Source organism: Acinonyx jubatus, chromosome B4 (genome assembly GCF_027475565.1).
Source record: "Acinonyx jubatus isolate Ajub_Pintada_27869175 chromosome B4, VMU_Ajub_asm_v1.0, whole genome shotgun sequence".
NCBI lineage: Eukaryota > Metazoa > Chordata > Mammalia > Carnivora > Felidae > Acinonyx > Acinonyx jubatus.
The window spans coordinates 100333341-100351901 of record NC_069387.1 but is presented as its reverse complement, the minus strand read 5'-3'; the positions used below and the strand labels follow the sequence as shown (position 1 = coordinate 100351901).

At 35.8% G+C, this 18561-nt stretch overlaps 1 protein-coding gene across 2 annotated transcripts in view; it reads right to left on the bottom strand.

Annotated features, from left to right (window-relative positions):
* The window catches only part of SYT1 (synaptotagmin 1), a 547364-nt gene that overhangs the window by 421515 nt on the left and 107288 nt on the right, over window positions 1-18561 (bottom strand). Inside the window, exon 2 of one of the 2 annotated variants that reach the window (XM_027071185.2) lies at window positions 2675-2795. The exons of the other annotated variant lie outside the window; for it this stretch is intronic. The gene's annotated coding sequence lies outside the window, so the exon portion shown is untranslated. The remainder of the gene's footprint in view (window positions 1-2674; window positions 2796-18561) is intronic. 2 annotated transcript variants of the gene reach the window in all.

Sequence of the window (18561 nt, the reverse complement as noted above, 5' to 3'; positions counted from 1 at the left end):
ATGAATTTGGGAAACAAATTATCCAATCATTTTGGACATATTTGTAAACTAAGTATACCTGAAAGATTTTGAGAGAACTGAAAGCTCACCTAATGTTTATGACTTTTTTTTTTCTTTTAGACCCTTGTCTCAGTGGAATCTATCATGTAGGAACAAAGAATTAATTTCATTGCTCAAACACTCTCTGTCCTTCTCCTACTGGTTCTACTGTTGCTTTCTGCTCTCATCCAATGGCAGACGTAACCATAAGCTCTCTCTTTTCATGGCTCAGAAGACAATTCTTTGTCCTCAACTCCCACTTAAGTGTATAAAGTTGGCAAACAAGGTATGCTTTGTTTCCACTAAAAAAAAAAAAAAGTATGAGAAAATTCTCTTACTAAAATGAGACATCATAGAAATGTTCACTTATGAATAAATGGGAACCCTCAACCCAAAAGGTTTAACTTATTTGCATCAATAAATTGTATTTTCAAACTTCAACACCCATAGGAGTTGGCTCAATGGAAACCATAACAAAAGTACATGTTGGAATTCTTAACAAAGTGGTGCTTATTAAACATATCCAATGGTGAAAGAATAACTTGCTACTCAGCAAGCTTTGTGAGACTGAAGATTCAAATGAGAAAATAATGATTGTACAAATTATGAATTTAATACTTTTTACTATTATACACTTATTAGCAACTTTGGAAAGCTTTTAAATTAATAGAAATTCATATCCTTGACATCCCTAACACTGATTTTTATTTTCAATATATTTAATATACATATGAAAGAGGAAATAAACAGTCTAAAATTCCTTGTACAGTCTCAGTAAATATAAATATGTAGGAAACAAATTCAATGTTTTATTTTTGATATCAATTCTATTTTTGACATCAATTTTATAATGGTTTCCTTTTAGCTGTTTCCTTGCTTTCAAATTGTAGAGTAGAGGCTCTTAAACTTTGGAGTTGATTGGAATCATCTGATATATATATATTTAAAATGCTGGTTCTTGGGGCGCCTGGGTGGCGCAGTCGGTTAAACGTCCGACTTCAGCCAGGTCACGATCTCGCGGTCCGTGAGTTCGAGCCCCGCGTCAGGCTCTGGGCTGATGGCTCAGAGCCTGGAGCCTGTTTCCGATTCTGTGTCTCCCTCTCTCTCTGCCCCTCCCCCGTTCATGCTCTGTCTCTCTCTGTCCCAAAAATAAATAAACGTTGAAAAAAAAAAATTAAAATGCTGGTTCTAGAGCCTGCTCTCAAAGATTTTTACTTAAGTCTTCCGTGGAACCCAGAAATAAATGTTTCTGTAGGTTGGCTTCAGGTTATATTTTGAGATGTTTCTCAAACTAATTGTGCATAGAAGGCATTAAGGAAAATAAAACAACTGTTTTATGAACTGTATGGTAAGAATCATGCTGCCAGAAAATCAACAAATGTCCTTCATTATAAAGTTACTGAAATAGCCATTATACGTTCGCACTGTGACAATTATTTCCCAGGAAACTGAAGTGCTTGTGATTTTGGATATATACCTTTTCAGAGCCACTTTAAGAGTCCATGTAAAGAAATTATGAGAATTAGAAAAAAAGTATGTTTGAACAGTAACAGCTGTAATCCTACCCTGAAGTTTCATACTGTATGAGAGACAGGACAAACTTTTAGTATTGACTCAGTTCATTCTGAAAAGGTGAAGGTCTTATGATTTATTTAATAAGTCCATGAGTTTATAAGGGGTGGTTTGCTCCTATGTAATTTTAGTATTGGTGACCTATTGTAACCAACTTCCTGAGGAAAAATGAGTAGAGAGGCGATATCTTGAGTGAAATAAAGTCCTGAAGACACAGTCTCCTACTCTGACATCCGTTCTCTTGTATTTGATGATAATAATAGGAAAGGCAATTCTTGAGGAATCCAGAACTTCAGTAACACGGGCCTCCAAACAATGACTAGTGAGATAATTTAATCACTCCAATTTACTTCACAGATTTGTGTTTATGCCTAGTGACAGTGTGTTAGAAATGACTTAGACCAAAGAAGCAATGTGATTGGTTAATGAAGAGTCTAAGCATTATAATTGAATTTGATGGAATTCATTAGTTAAGACATTCAAGCATATATTTTACAACCCTGATTATGTACTCTAACATATGTAATAGTCACAATGTGATACATGTACTTCGTTGTTGAACTAGGCACATATGAAAGAGGAAGACATAATATGGCGCAAAGAAATGTCAGCCTGACACAAATCTTGCCTCTACTCTCATCCCCTTCCCCAATACTCTTGCTGAAATATCATCTGTACAGCAAGGCACAAAAGCACAGAGGCAGATGCCACGGCATATTCTTTCAGAATGCAAGGCTGCTCAAGATCATCTACAGATAATGAACCATGACAACTGCAGATTGGATGAGGTACAAAATGAAAGGGAGAGAAAGCACACATGTTATATAAGGGGCCAGTGCCCCCTCAAGTAAACTAGCACTTGAAGGGCTTGAGTACTAGTAATAATTCCCACAGATGTGAAAAACACTAATATTTCCTTTAATATCCCGGGACACTTTTTAAGGGAAAAACCCCTCAATCCCCTATACAAATGTGTTTTCCCCCCTCACCTGTCACGAGATATGCACAGGGATAGAGGGATACATCAACAAAACCTATCAAAGTTTCTGTTTTTTCCATATACCTTAATCAGGCAGTTGTAACACAATGTCGAGGAGTGAAGCAAGAGGTAAATGGACAGCCTTCCAATCTCAATCCCGGCGTTTGTCACTCCGGCTCTTGCTGGGTCTCGTTTTTCTGTTTTCCTTTGAGAGAGAAAATAATAGAAATAATCCATGAAAATGCTGGCCTGCAACTCTGCACTTGCCTTTACTCCTGATCGGGGACGTTGACTTGTGCTTATGTAGCTCATTCATTATTCACGCTCTGCTCTGGCTTCCTCAGTTCCTGCTTGTGCTAGGTGCTCCAGGCTAAGAACCAATAAGTATGAATCATGCTGACATAAAGAAAAATCTAGAAGAATAAATGTTTCAAGAAAGCAAGGTTTTTTTTTTTGTTGTTGTTGTTGTTGTTTTTTCTTTTGCATTTCTTCTGACACATTCTCTTCAGTGGCATTGGTCTATTGAGGAGAAATAGCTTGGGCTGCCACTGAGGAGCCCAGTGGAATTACCAACCGCAGGGAATTATCTCTAAGCAATTCACACTTTGTTTTGCTAACAAGACGCCTTGTTAGGATACTGGAGTGCTATCCTTCTCTGGCAATGTTCCCCCACCTTTCAGAATTATTGAAAAGCTAACTGAATCTATTTTGATTTGTGAATCTCTTTGTAAGCACCAGCAGCTGCAGCAGTGCTAATAAAAAGGGAAAGCATTGCTATTTACCTAGGAAGGACACTGAAATACTGCACATACAAAAGCAACCGGGATGTGGCAGAGCTCTATGCGATATTTTAATAGTTCCCTTCCTTCCTTGCTTTGTTCTTTCCTCCCTCCCTTTCAACCCTCTTTCCCTCCATTCTTTTCTTCCTTTTCCTGTTCTCTTTCATACACTTCTAATGCATTTGTCTATTCTTTGACATAGAGCAACCTATTATATTTCAGGTCATTAAATAATGACTTTAGAATATGAGATCTCAAAATACTTAGCGAAGGAGCCTAATCCTTTCACATCCATAGAGACACAAGTAGGGAGACTTTGTTATCAGCTGGATCTTCTGGTACCAATTAAGAAGGGAGCCTTTGCAGATTCCAGTGGCTGTGATAACCAGTCAGACCATTCTGCTCCCTTTACAGTTTGGGTTTTAATTCTCCAGAGGAAGCTAACATGGCAACACCCTGTTATTTGAGGATTCAAGTTTTCCTACTACAAGAGAAATGAATACACAATCCCTGCAGCTTTCATTATATTCTGAATAGGATTTTATAGTTCCTCAGCAGTTATTAAGGAGTCCTATTTGCCAACCAATGGACCTGAATGGTTCTGGCATAAATCCACGCAAGAAAATCTTCTGAAGGTTTATTGGGCTTGGGAAAACCTTTAGTCCTTGGTTTGAAGGAATAGATGCTGCATCAGAGAGCATTATTTCCTGAGTGGCTTCTGAGCTCCATTTTGCCTGGCCAGGATAGACAATAGAGTGTGTATTCCAGCTCAGGAGGTCTCCAATATAAGTACTTATTTATTATCTGTGATTTACTTAATGAATATTAATTGAGCATTTAATATGAACCTTATTTTTTGGTCAGGTCTTAGGATAAAAAAAAAGATAGTTTCTTGCCTTTGAAAGAGTGAGACAAATTCAGAAATAAAACAATTTATCATTATCTAAATTGATAAGAGCCACAATGGAGATTTAGAATATGCTAGGTGCTAAAGAAGGATTCTTTCCATTCTCAAGGAGAATTCTAATTTTTCATGTAGGAAATATTCCTAACACTGTGTGTTTATGCTAATATGTGTGTGTGCCCTTTAGAGTGCTAGGCATGAGGTGATCAAACAGTCAAGTCCTGGAATTGTTTAATGATTTACACAACTGTGGCTTTTCATAACTGGATCTTTTTTCAACAATGATTCCAAGAAAAAAAAATTTGCCCACTAGAAAGCATTGCAAACCTTTCTCCCATAGCTACAGATCCCAGAAAGTATCTGATTCCTTAGAGAACATGGCCACCAGAGTCATTTGCTACATGTTGGAGAGCACACATGAGTTAGCAATATACACCCACTCTGGAAGCCAAATAGCAAAGATTAAAAACCATCTGTCATTGAGACTCTGAGCCTGCAAGCAAGCAAGCAGTAGACTTCCAGCAGAGTCGGGGGCCAGAACAGTGTGTGACACAGATTTAAAAACACAAGATTTGACCAGAACCATTTTTTCAGTCACAGGGTTTCAAAGGTATTATCAACCCTCACCAGAACCCACTTTGCCACGTGTTGTAAACCAGAGCTATTTCTTACGGCAATTCATTCTTCCTCTCACACTTTCCTAAGTGCTCATTTTGTGGCAAGCAGGGTGCAAAGACACCAAAAGTAAGTTGGCAAAGGAGAGAAGCAGCTGTGCCTAGGGCCCCCCCCTCACCCCGTGGAGCCCATAGGCTAATCAAGGAGACAGATGATAAATACACAAGTGCCTATGTCATTGCATAATTGGAATTGTAGTAAGTTCCTAAAAGGACAGGTAAAGTTGCTAGGCAAGTGACAGCCGGGAGTCTCATCCAGAATTGGCTTCCATGCAGAAATCACATTTAAGGATTAGCTGGATTTGGAGGTGGAGTGGGGTAAAGGGGTAGACTCAAGGTGGAACAATATGTGTGTTAAGTCCTGAGGCAGAAAGGAACTTCTCATGTTTGAGAACAGAAAGAGGTCAATGTGGTTGTAATAGAGTGGGCATAGAGAAGCATGGAGGGTGTTAAAGCTGGAGGCAGGTATGGGAACCATGAGAAGCCACCGAAAGATCTTTTAGTTCCTGTTCAATAATAGAATAGGGTAGATGGGGATATTTATCATGATTTAAAACAATCTACCTAGCCTCAGAAGTAAAATTTATCATTTTGACTTAGGAATTACTTTTCTGGCTCACTGATGTTAAGTAGGGTGATTTGTTTTCTTTTAAATAATCCTGTATTTTCCTTCCTAGTACTTATTACTATACATATATGCTTGCTTGTTTCCTTCTCTTGCCACCACACCTCGTCAAAAATCTCGGAGAGCTACAGCTTTATTTATTTTTTCACTTTGGTTCACTGATAAGTATCTAAGGCCTGGGACATCATCTGGTATAGAATGTGTAGATGAATGGATAATTCTGAACATTGCCTCCCAGATGCTAGCAATCAGCATTTAGTTACTTTCACGTGAGGTCACCTTCACATGGTAACACCATGTGCTCTTGGTCATATGTCATTAAAAACAGTCTTTAGAGTTGTTGCAACTTATGGGAAAGGTCTAAATAAAACCCGTTTGGGTAAAGCAAATGTATGAAAAATAAAAGGTGAGGAGGTTAACATGAAAGCATAACACATTGTCCTAACTAATGTACATCTCTTAGACTGCAGTTTGGTCAGTATAGACTAAGATCCAATCATTTTTCAGCAAACTCTCTATTTTCATAGAACTATAGATTCTTTGGTTATTATTGGTTTAGAGATGGATACAGACTCTCTTATACTCTATATTTGGCAGTGGAACTTAGTGCACTATACCATAAACCAAATATATGTACTTTAAATTTTCTAATATTAAGAGATATATATATATATATATATATATATATATATTTAATGTTTATTTTTGAGAGAGAGAGACAGGGAGCATGTGAAGGGGGGGGGGGTGGAGAGACAGAATCCCGAGGAGGTCTGTGCTGTCAGTGCAGAGTCCAACCTGGAGCTTGAACTCACAAGCCATGATATCATGACCTGAGTTGAAATCAAGAGTTGGACGTTCAACCGACTGAGACACCTAGATGCCCCAAAGATTATATTCTTATGGCACAGGTATAAATTAATAAAAGTTTGTAGACAGGCAAGTTATGAATTTTAATGGACTGTTTCTGCAGAGTGAGAGGTTTCTTAATGTAGCAATTATTTTCTTCTATTGAACATATGTACTATAAATTTTACTGGGTTAGATATAAATTGCCTTAATATACCAAACATCTTAAATAATCTAGAGGAACATGCTTAAGATACGGTTGTCTAAGAAAACCTGCCAAAGTTATTTGCTTATGATGACTTTAATTTTGACTTATGTATTTTCATTTTTTTTGTAGTATAATTTTTGAAAGGCTAATTTGAGTCTTGCTTTTATAAAGTTAATATTCCATATAATAGTCAATGTAGGTTCAAAGGTTCAGTAAACCTTTGTAAAGAAAATATAAAAGATTTGTTTATGATGCATTCATTACCTTGGGTTTTTGACCTTACGTATACGCAAATCACAGACAATATACCAGTAAGGTACCCAAAACCTAAAAATTTAAAAGATAATGACATTCAAATATCCCTTGTGCAAAGATGCCCGAGAGAATATTTGCTAGAAGAATCCTCTCTGCAATGGACAAAGGCAAAAAGTAGGGGATGAAGTATCACAGATGGGCTTTTACTTGGCACCGTTCAAGTGAAAAAAAATTTTTTCCCAGTGAAAACAATAATTTAGGTGAAAATGTTTGCAAATTGTGTTTGAAATACAGAATTCAAGCATACTTTAGGGATTATGTGGTTCTTGGTTTCATTACCTATTGGTGGAGACTACAGGCCCAAGAAGTCTGCAAACTCCCTAAAACACTAGGTAAAACTATATTTATGTACTTGTTCATTTATGCCAGATTCTCACAAGAAGTCAGTAATTCCCCCCCTAAAAATATTCGGCACTGGAAATTCACTTGTCCAGGCAAGCTTATTAGTAGCATAGCGGAAGCTGCCACTCATGTCTTGATTCTCAATCCAAGGAGGGAAAAGTGCCTTTTTCATCATAGACTTCATATTTCCTTGTTATAGCACATGATCCAAGTCAAGCCTACATGGCACTTGACTTTTCTCTAGGAATATAGAGTTAAAACAGCTTACAAGACTTAAACAAGTATTTGCTCTATTGTTAGAATTTGTTTGTTTGCTTTTTGGTAAAAATGGCAGGGAGAAGTCCTTGTACCATATTCGTCAATCTGAGATGAAAGCCACAAAAATTTTTATGTAATTTTTTTCTTTTGAATCAATCAGAAAAAGTGAGTTTCAACCCCTGGCTGTCTTGTTCGATTTAATCCGCAAAACAATGCCCTTTACTTTCATCTTTTTTTTTTTTTCTTGAAGTCTCAACATAGAATACACTATGAATTTTAACAACCTGTTTTTGTTCAACTGATTGCCTTCAGTTTCTCTATGCGACAAATGAAGATATATTTGCAAATATATATATATATATATATATATATATTCAAGATTTATTTTAAATTATTCAAGAGGTTTGGACTGCTTTATAAGATAAATTTAGTTACGAAAGGAATCTAAAGATCTGCTAAAACTAGCCAACATGCATATGATCCACTGACAATTGTTAGTGGTATATTAATTTCCAGATACCTAATAAGAGCAAAAATAGTAACAGTTGACCACTGTGGCCATATAGGTGAACTCTGCTCTGAAGTGAAGGTAAAAGTTGGGAGAATAGATTTAGGAAAAAGCACACGGCCTGGAAGGTATATGTTAAAAATGCATTATTTAATACAAATACAGGTGTGTGTGGCAGAGAGAGAGAGAGAGGGAGAGAGGTACATATACGTATAAGGCTGTATGAGTATACACAAAAAGCATTTTAGGAGATTAAAGCCAAAGTAATTAATTCTACAGCATTTAGTCACAGTCTCAATTTAGCAATAATTCTTGGATTGAATAAACAGAGAGATTAAAAATGTACTCTGCACAGCAATCAATTGCTCCAGTTCCAGCAGACTCTCTGATATGTATGAGTGGAGCGGGGAAAGAGAACAAACCAGAATTTGTATGCAAGGTTGGAAATCTAGAGATACAAAATGTAGAACCAGAAGAACACTGACATATTCTCAAGTTTTCTTTAGTTGCTTGTTTCAAAAGGTACTCTTTTAATACATTTTTCAATAAGGCATAATCATTAACATTTATGCTGTTTAATAAATTTAAACTTTTAAATAGTTTGAAATAACATTTGCATTGTTATAAATAACTATTACTATTTTACTATGAATTCAGTTTAAGAAAAAATAAATGGAATCTTTTTAAAAAAGTTTTTTTAATGTTTAGAAATATAGAGACAGAATGGGAGTGGGTTAGGGGCAGAGAGAGAAGGAGACAGAATCCAAAGGAGGCTCCAGGCTCTGAGCTGTCAGCACAGAGCCCGACACGGGGCTTGAACTCAAGAGCTGTGAGATCATGACCTGAGCCGAAGTCGGATGCTCAGTCAGAACTGACTGAGCCATTCAGGCACCCCCTTTCTTGTTCTTTAAAAAATTTTTTTTTGAATGGAATCTTGTATAAAAATTTTTGAGTAATATTTACCATAAAGGAGTAAATTGATCTTTCAAAGACTTATTTTTGGTTGTCATCAGGTCTGTCTTCAGACAGCTTGAATTCAAATCCAAGCTCTAATACTTCCTAGCCATATTTCTCAATTTCCTCATCTAAAAAATAAAAAAAAAAAAGGATGTAGGAACACGTGGGTGGCTTCCTCGGTTGAGCATCAACTCTTGATTTCAGCTCAGGTTATGATTCACTGTTGGCCTTGAATTGAGTTGGAGGCCCATGTGGGGCTCAGTGCTGACAGCACAGAGCCTGATTGGGATTCTCTGTCTCCCTCTCTCTCTAACCCTCCCCTGCCTACACTCTATTATCTTTTTCTCTCTCAAAATAAATAAACATTTAAAACATTTTAAAAAGGATATAATAATTCTCCAATATTATTGCTGAGAGGATTGGATAAATAATTCAATTAACACATTAGCACATACTAAGTCCTATTGGGTTAGCTATTGTTAGTGTTACTATCATTATTGATAAAATAATAATAATAATTGTTATTATTTTGGGAGAGAAAGACAGAGAATCTAAAACAGGCTCCACTCTGTCAGTACAGAGTCTGATATAGTACAGAGCTCAAACTCCTGAACCTCGAGATCATGACCTGAGCTGAAACCAAGAGTTGGATGCTTAACCAAATGAGCCACCAAATGAGCCAGGTGCCCCTAAAATTATTCTTTTGAATATGAAGTTAACACAAATTCAGATTTGAAAACACAACACCCTACAGGTTCCCATTCTTAAATGCTGAAATATAATTACGGTATATTGAAGTGTACATCATTGTACTAATTTTTATTTCATATTTTTTATGTACCTGACATATATTCTTATGTTGCATCTAAGTCTCCTGAGGACAAAAATATCATTAACCTTTCCCTATCTCTTGTCTTCTGTCTCTCCTGTTTTTTTTTTTTTTAAGATTTTATTTATTTGGGAGAGTGAGTGAGTGAGCGAGCGAGGGGCAGGGGAGGAGCAGATAGAAGGAGAAAGAGAGAGAGAATCCCAATCCACACTGCCAGTACAGAGCCTGACATGGGGCTCAAACCCACGAACTGTGAGATCATGAGCTGAAATCCAGAGTCATCCAAGCACCTCTCTTTTTTCTTTTATAGCAAGACATATTTATTGAGCACCTAGCTTGTGGCAGGCACTTTTGTAGGTCTGAAGTGGAAAGGGCAAGCAAGACAGATAAAACCTCTGCCTTCATGTTGCTTAAGTTCTTGTAAAATTCAATTAAAACTCTGTTGCTCTTTGCTAAATTCAGTATCGATGCCAATGTTAGGAGCACCAAATACAAAAGTAAAGACATAATATTTTAGAAAATGTATTTCAATGCAAGTGATTGCAAAAGATGTAAACTTTCATAACAAAGCAACAAAATCATGAAAAATTAACTACAGTAATGAAGGTGGGTATACTGTTGGTAGAATGGCTATATATTATCTTCTGGTAAATTTTAGTTTTTTTTCATGTAAGTAAGCTCTAAATAAGTTAGATTAGAAAAGTTTATAGTGGAGCCACAATAAAAGTTTTTAAATTTATGGAAAGGGCTGTATACTTTGATGAAAAAAGATTTTAACAATAAATTAAATTTTAAGAATTTTTAAAGTGTATTCTATAGTATAATAGTTTATTCTGAACAAAATATTTAGCACATCCTCCATTTTTATGTCCCATTATCAGTGTCAGAAGGATCCATATATGAGAAAACCCAGACACAGCAAGTATAATGCAATAGACTAAGGAAGTCTCTATTGAAATAACTTGTTCATGTAATAATAACCACAAACTTTGATTCTAAACTTCGTAAATTGCCTATTTTTAAATGATCTATCTTCTATTTATTCTTTGTATAAAGATTTTTTAAAAGCTCAATTAATGACTGAACCATTTGTTCATAATACAGATAAAATTTTAGAAAGACTAACACTAAAGAGCTACTTTACTTTCATGATTTTTAAAATATATACATATAAATCAGTGAAATAGGTTTATTATGAAACATCTTAGAACTTTAGGAAATACAATGTAAGATGTGAATAATTACCTAAACTTACTATAGTAGAACATATCTATTTCAGTCTAAAGCTTTGTAATCAATACAGTGTCATGTACAAAGAGATAATATCTCTTGGCTGAGAATCTTGGATAGTTAAGTTTATCTAGTGATGTCTTTGATCTTCAAGCCTCAGGTTTCTAACATGTGGTTGAAGGCTAGTGGATTGTTTATGAAGTCCTTACTATCCTACAAGGAAGATAACACTATTGTTCCCATTTTACAGATGAGAAAACTCAGAAATAGAATGATTATATAACTTGATCAAAGTCATACTAGTGAGAGGTGGAGTTGAGATTTAAACTCCATCTATCAGGCTTTTAGGCTAATGCTCAATGATATGGCACTGTGCTATATTTCTCAATGTATGGCCAAAAGATAGGAGTACCTACCTAAATTGGCTCATTTTTTATGATACAGCTGAAATAGTACAGGATGGGCATAGTATGTGGGTGATTTATTTTAATTTAGGCAGAGTTTTATACTTTATTTTCCAACACAATATGCCCCAAACTAAAACCAGCTCCCTCAGTCTTGTTTCCTCCATTTCTCATTTGGTCACGTGTTCATTCATTTATTCACTTAGGTAGAATTTGTTGACATACAATGGGTTAAACACAAATACCCTTCCCTCTTTCTGTAACCAGCCACAAGTCTATCAATTCTTTCTTCTTCATGTTTCTAGTAGCAACTTGCCTTTTTCTCTCCCTTTTGACCATTAATAGATTGAAACCAACTCAGGTCTTTATCACTGGATTACACCACCACCTCTGGAATAATCTGCTTCCTACAATCTATTCCTACACAGCAATATCAGATTAATTTTCCCAAATACTTGAATATACAACAACCATTATCAGCAGAGAAGGTACCAGTTTAAAGAGCAAAAGACATGGAGTCGAGGGAAACTTAGAAGTTTTCTCCCTGAAGATAATCTTGATCCCCTGCCCACACATTCTTCATAAAGTATCCAGTGAAAATGCAAAGCTAAAAATGCAAAACTGATGAATTATGTTACTTCCCCATTCAAAATCTTCAAGGCTCACTTTTTCTCTGAGGCTATGTCTTAGTTCCTTATGCTTAAAAGACTATCTCTTGGACCCTGCCAACTTCTCCAACCTCGTTTCCCCATGCTTCCCCTCAGTTGTTATGTCCTGGTCAAATTGAACTTCAAGAACAAGTCAACCCGTTTCCTTTAATTTTCATGGGACAGCTTCCTTTTCCAATTCTGTACTATGGTCTCGCTGGACTTCCTGGCCTTATCTACCATTCTGTCGTCCTCGGTCTTCTCTAGACACATGGGCCATTCTCTAAATCTTTCCCTGGATATTTGCATGGCTTATTCCCTCAGTTTAGTCTAAGAGCCCCAAATAGACTACTCTTCTGTGGACCTTGAGTTAAAAAGCCTACTCTTTATTTTCTACCAGTTTACAAACCAGTTTAATGTTCTTAATACTACACCAAAATTTTAATTCCACCTTAACTATCCTTTTAATCATATGCTCAGCTTTCTCCTCTCCACTGTAATGCTTTAATAGTAAACTTTTCTGCATTTACTTCCATATAGCTTTTAAATCTTTAGCAATCTGGCTTCCCCATTCATTCTACTAGTCATGAACCTCATGACTGTCAAATCCAACACCAGTTCTCCATTTTTGACTTCTCCACATCATTGAGATTGGTGAGGACCATTTTCAGGATATTAAAGCTTTGATTCTGAATTAGTGCACACCCTGTGTGTGTGTGTGTGTGTGTGTGTGTGTGTGTGTAGTTCAGTGTTTTATTTACGTCTGTTTCTGCTTACTCTTCCTTTAGCATATCCATGTTTAATTCCAAGGTTTTCTCTTCAGCTCTCCAGTGCTTCTATATTCTAGCATATACTCCAGTATTTTCAAATATGGCTGCTTTGCAGACTATCCCTAGCATTAAATATTTAACGTTGGCTTCTTTACTATACCCTAGACCCAAATTTCCTCCTGATGGCTATCTACTTATACATGTCCTCCTGGCATTATGAAACCCCCTAGCTGTAAGTGAAATGTTGAGTACTTCCCCACGGCTTTTCTTATTTTGTGTTCCCTAACCCAGTATTTGATAAGAAAATTTAAATTTATATTTGACTCCACCTAATTTCTACTCCTACATCTGATTAAGTGTCACATGTTATGAATTGTTCCCCTGAAACGTCCCTGGTATTCTTTCCCTTCTATTCTATCAGCCCACTAGCTAATACAGGCCCTTATCATGTTATTGCTTATATGTGCTTTAGCTTCATAACTGATGTCTTCCCTTTAATATCCTGCCACTTCAGTACAAGCTCCACATCTCTCTGCCCTCTAGCCTTGCTCTCGCTACACTTATCAGAGCACTTTGTACTGCTATTAAAAGACTTTATTTTTCCAAATACTGCAGTTGATTGCATTCACGTCTGTTTTTGCCATCAGATTATTAATTCCTCAAGGGCAGAAGTGGTATCTTAGCCCCTTTTATATCCTCCATAGTGTCACCTTGCCCACAGTATGCACTTAATAAATGTTTGTTATATTGAGATAAGATATGTGAGAAAAAACAATTCAGTGAATATGTCATCACTATACAAGGCTTGCTGAAATGCTATTCTCTACTGGGACATAAGAAAATAACACCATATCATTGTTCCTAATAGTCTATGCTCAATATTGGCTAATATTTTATTTATTATCTTTGGTATTTAAGTTTTAGAATAATTGTTCAGTAGCATACTGGAAGAATTAAAGAGAGTAGAAGCATATATTGACTTAGTATTCATGAAATACAAAAATCAATGATTATTTCACTTAAATTTATCTCAATACCTCTGTATAAGACAATGCTTTTAAGAACACTAACCTTCTTGAGTTTTTTATTTGTGTAAAAAGAAAACAGGAGGAATTGTCCTTTTCCAGTATCATATCCAAAAGCTATAAAAAGGAATTAATTCATATGCTTGAATTGTGATCATACTTGTGGTTTCTAGCTAAGGCTCTATAAATAGGTAGGTGACTTACCTTGTCAACGTTTTATTCTGACTTATCTGAAACAAGTAATATGATGGACGGATTTGCCATATATGTTGTAAAAGCTAAAAATGTGTTGTAAAAGCAAACTATTCTCTATAGATTTCTCAGAAAATAAATCAGCAAGATGATGTAATATAAAGACTGTGGATCCTTAGAATTAGACAGACTTAGAGTTGAATTGTGACTTTAACATGTACTAGCTCAGAAGTCTTGAGAAAAAATTTAAACTCTTGAGTTTTCTCATTTTTAAAATAGTGATAATGGCACCAGTCTTAGAGTTATAGGAATAGAATAGATAAATATGCCAAATAATTAAGATATATAAATGTTTAGTGCTCAGCACATGCTGGTTCCTTTTCAGTATCTTGTCTTTCAACAGAACAGTAAACAGACAAAGTAAAAAAATATGACCTCTGAATTAATAAATTGTTCATTATATTCATTTTTTCCAAGAATATTTTTTGATGATCTACTAGATTCCAGGCAACATGGTGTCTTAAACAATAGGGTATAATGTGGTTAAGACCTAGAGCTGACACTAGAGCCCTTACTCTATGTGATCACTGGTTAGTGGCTGATCTCATTTCTCACCTGTGATAATCATTTTAGATGTTAAGTAGCATTAGTACTAGATATAGATTTGAGGGGGAAATGTACTCGATTTCAACTTAAGTAGCCTCTATTTGAAATACCAGCAGGTTAACCAAGCACAAATATCTAGTAGGAGGCAGGAATAGAGGATTATAGACTATATGCTCTAGGAAAGTAGTGGTCATGTCCGGTTTGCTCACTATTATATTCCCCTGTGCTCAGAATACTGATCAATCAGTAATAAGAACAATGACCGCAAAAGTAACACAACATTTACCATGTGCCAGAATCTGTTCCAAGGATTTTACATATGTAGTTCATTTAGCTCGTATAATCATACTATGGAGTAGGTGCCATCTTTTCTGACAAGAAAATGAGGCACAAACATATTAAATAACTACTTCAAGGTCACACAACCAATAAATAAAGCTGACATTTGCACCCAAGCATTTTGACTACAAAGCCCATGCTCTCAACTATTCTCCCTAATCTGCAAAACTAAGGAACAAAGAACAGATTGGGGAGCTAAGAATAGAGATTTGAGATTGTTCATACATAAGTGAAAACAACAGAATCAGAGGGGATAGCTGAAATCTCCGAAGGATCTATAAGGAGAAAGAAGAGAAAATGGCTGAGTATCCTTAAGGAACACTAACGTTTAATCAAAGGAAGATGACTGTGTTGGAGGACAAAGGAGGAGAAACTTCTGGAAGTAGAGTGTGTGTCAATAAGTTAGAGATTCAAAGTATATCTCTTGGAGAGGTATTTCAGAGGCAGAATGAGAGAGGACACCGAATGGGGAATGGAAGAGAATGTACTGGTATATCATGACACAGAGAACAGGCAGAGCAATACTTTTCTGTGTGTGCTGCTAATTGTTACTCAGAGGACATTAGTAGTGTGGGACATGTAGCATATACATCAACTAGCATTTTCAGGAACTAAAATAAGACATCTCTTACCGACTTAAAAAAATCCCAGTGTTTAATTCCTAGTTTCTAAGAAGTAAGTCAGACAATATGTTTTTTTCAAGATGGTGGGTAGCTAAAATATAGAAGGAGGTAAAAGTGAATAGTAAATTCTTGAAGGATTTGAAATTATGAACAATATTTTAAAGTTTAGATACAAGATTAGGAAAAATTTGTCATTTAAGATTGGGTCTCATTTCCCTTTTATCTAGTACAGGTGAAAGAATTCCCCTCCACAGAATATCAGAATTTATGGGCATTACTAGTAATTAATAATAAATCTCATCATTATGTCAGAAGTGTATAGAATTCTAAATTCTTCATTTGGTAACAACGACCCTGTTACATATAAAGTCCAGTGGCTATATCTTTCTTTCTTCCACCTTAAGAACAGAAGAAAACTCATCAGCTTTGGGGCCCAAACATTTTTTTTCCAAAGGAATTCTTTTTTTTCTCACAGCTCCTCATTGTAAGCAACTTAAGCTGTTGTGAGAGGGGACTCAGGCAATTGCAGAAGATTAATATTGTAAAGCATACATATAGGTATGACCATAGTTTCACAACATCATCTTCATAGCACAGTACAGCATGCTTACTGTTGTGAACATTCATATAGATTTGATAAGTGCACGCCGTTCGTTTTTGGATAGCTAAGTTTTGAACATTATCTCAAAATCTCCCAGAAATTTTAGACAGGGTATATGAACTTCCTATCCTTTTATTGTAAATTAACTCTAAACCTGAAAAAGAACATAGTAGCAGACAAAGGACCTGTTTTTCCTCTCTATTTTTAAAAATTCATATACATGAATTTGAATTAAAAAGAAATTGAGTTTGTACTTTATTTTAATGCACAACTAATTCATATAGAGAGGAAACTAATGAAAACAGTTCAAATTATCCTTTAGCACAGAGCTTCTGAGAAAATATACATTTAATTAATGATTCATTTTTTTTTCATTCATACTACATATATTTATGGGCACTTACTATACATTGGGATAATTAAACATTAGTTAGGCAAGGTTTGGAAGGGAAAGTCTTCCAGGGTGATGGTTCAGCATGTGCAAAGGTCCTGAAGTGACTGCGCTTATAACCAAGGTAGTTGAACCACAGAGAGCAAAGGGAGAGAGGGGAGCCATAAAGTTGGAAAGGTAATGAGAATACGTATGTCATAGCAATGATTTTAGACTTTTTTCTTGTACTTTATAAAATGATCAAAAAACTTTGGGGGGGGGGAGTAACTTGATCAGAGTAGAATTTTCAAAACACTGCTATGGCATGGTGAATAGATTTCAGAAAAAAAAAAAAATAGAGAAGTTATACATTGCTTACTTCCAAACGAACCATATCCACTGTTCTTATAAGCCAGTTATTATTTTTTAAAGTTTTAAGGACAGCTTGCCTTTAGAATATCCTATATAGATTAGGACTGAGAATATACATAGGCCAGCTTCTCCCCTTCCTCCCCCCCCCCCCGCCACTCACATATATCCATTCATTACATTTTTCTAATCTCTTTGCAAAGCTGACCTATTGGCTCGATGTAGTAGTTAGGTCTTAAACTTTAAGCTAGTTTTCTGGTAGTGACGCTCAATTTTTATCAATCATTTATAGGCTACACAGGATAGGCTTGCATGGAGGAAAGTAAACGTAATTCACTTCTGGACTGATTATGATACTAATTATAATACCAAAAAAGAATGCTCTTGAGTCATTACTGTGTGCCAAGCAGTGTTCTCAACACTTTACCTTGTATTGTTATTTAATCTTTGTAAAAATTCTCTGATTCCTATGTATGCATGATCTAGTATATAACTAACCTCCTTGAGCCTGCCTAAATTATGTGACTCAAATTTTTGCATGGACAATCCATATCAGCACAGTCCAAATGTATGAAGTAAGCAAAACCAAATTAATAAATCTCAAAATTCCCTCCCGCAAAGGGAGAGAAATCCTATAAAACAACAAAAAAACCACAATCTGATACTTTGATCTCAATAAACTTTTTTAAAATGTCAATAATTTCCTCTAACAAAACTATAGGAATGTAACAATATTACGTTTCGTCTCTGGTTCTGAGGAATATAAGAGTCAAAAGGTTTTACTATGAAGTTACTCAAGTATGGCATCAGGGACTTGGTTGAGGGGATGTGATAATTTACTAAATATGGCATGCCAAGCAGAAAAGATGCATTCATTGCCTATTATTCTCGTTCAATTATAGAACTTACATCTTCTGGAAAAATGACTGTTTTATCTGGTGCTAGGTGTCCTGCCAAAATAGTTTTCAAGTTACCATTAGTGAGACATTAAGAAGTGCTCATTAAAGTAATGCAGCCTTCGCCTACCTTCTCATTTTTCTTACATGACATACTGCCTGTGATCCAGAGGGCAGACTACTTTGGGACACATGGTTGTAAAATTAACATCTCCACTTAGGAAAACAAAGGGGATACAATCAACATCTATAAAGACACAAAGGCAGTCGACTGGGTCAACATGAACTTGATCGCAGCAATCTTGAATCACTAGAATTTAAGGGACTGACAATTGTTTAGAGCTTGAAATAGCAACCTTGAGACAACAGCAAATACTGAAATTCCACACAATGGGCATTTCAAGTACAGAAACGCAGAACTCCAGAGAGGTAGAATGAAAACAGAAGAATCTTGGAAGAGAACTTCAGATAATTAGTAGATGACAAATTTATATGGGGGCTACAAAAATTAGAATTCCATTGGTTTGTACCGCTTTCTGCCTCCACTACCTGTTCCTTAGCCAGTATGTGGACACAGACACAGACCACTGGGCTAACAGAAATTTTTGCAAATCAAGTATAAACTAATATATTTAGTTCTACAGGGAAAGACAT